Source organism: Triticum aestivum, chromosome 3D, assembly GCF_018294505.1.
Source record: "Triticum aestivum cultivar Chinese Spring chromosome 3D, IWGSC CS RefSeq v2.1, whole genome shotgun sequence".
NCBI lineage: Eukaryota > Viridiplantae > Streptophyta > Magnoliopsida > Poales > Poaceae > Triticum > Triticum aestivum.
Genome location: NC_057802.1, coordinates 249,335,900 through 249,337,298, shown reverse-complemented (window position 1 = coordinate 249,337,298; position 1,399 = coordinate 249,335,900).

Below are 1,399 nucleotides of genomic sequence, written 5' to 3'. Positions count from 1 at the left end.
CTCTCTTATTTTTATTATTGAAATAATTGAAGATAAAATAAATAAAATCAAATGATCCTATTTTCAAAATTTGAGAAAACCCAAATATGAAAATAACAAAATCCCCAACTCTCTCCGTGGGTCCTTGAGTTGCGTAGAATTTCTAGGATCTAGTCAAGATGCAAAAAAATATGATATGCAATGATGATCTATTGTATAACATTCCAAATTGAAAATTTGGGATGTTACAAACCTACCCCCCTTAAGATGAATCTCGCCCTCGAGATTCGGGTTGGCTAGAAAATAGGTGAGGGTGGTCCTTCTGTAGATCTTCCTCTGGCTCCCAGGTGGCTTCATCCTCGGTATGGTGGGTCCACTGAACTTTGAAAACTTGATAACCTTGCTGCGGGTGACCCTGCTGGCAAACTCAAGAATCTTAACTGGTTTCTCCTCGTAGGTTAGATCGCTATCCAACTGAATCGCTTCCAGGGGCACTGTATCTCTCAAAGGAATATCAGCCATCTCTGCGTGGCACTTCTTCAACTGAGAAACATGGAACACATCGTGAACTCCCGACAATCCTTCGGGCAATTCCAACTTGTAAGCAACTTCTCCCATACGCTCCAAAACTTTGTATGGTCCTACAAAACGTGGCGCTAACTTTCCCTTAACTCCAAAACGCTTAACTCCTCGAAGTGGGGACACACGAAGATAAACTCCGTCTCCGACTTCGTAAACTGTCTCCTTGCGTTTAGAATCCGCATAACTCTTCTGCCTGGACTGGGCTACCTTGAGCCTATCGCGAATCAACTTCACCTTCTGTTCAGACTCTTTAATCAAATCTGGTCCAAACAACTGGCGGTCTCCAACTTCGTCCCACAACAACGGTGTCCTGCATCTCCTCCCGTACAAGGCTTCGAAAGGGGCCACCTTCAAACTGGATTGGTAGCTATTGTTGTAAGAAAACTCTGCATACGGTAAATTATCATCCCAACTGGATCCATAATCTAGCGCACAAGCTCTCAGCATGTCCTCCAAAATCTGATTGACTCCCTCGGTCTATCCATCTGTCTATGGATGAAAGGCTGTACTGAACTCTAGCCTGGTACCCAAAGTTTCATGCAACTGCTGCCAGAACTTTGAGGTAAACTGGGTTCCTCTATCTGATACAATGGTCCTCGGAACTCCATGCAGACATACGATCCTGGTCATGTATATCTTTGCCAACTTAGCACTGGTATAAGTGGTCTTTACTGGGATGAAATGAGCTACCTTCGTCAAACGATCGACTACAACCCATATCGAGTCATAGCCTGAACGAGTCCTGGGCAATCCCGTGATAAAATCCATGCCTAGCTTATTCCACTTCCATTCGGGTATCGGCAATGGTTGTAGCAATCCTGCTGGCTTCTGATGCTCT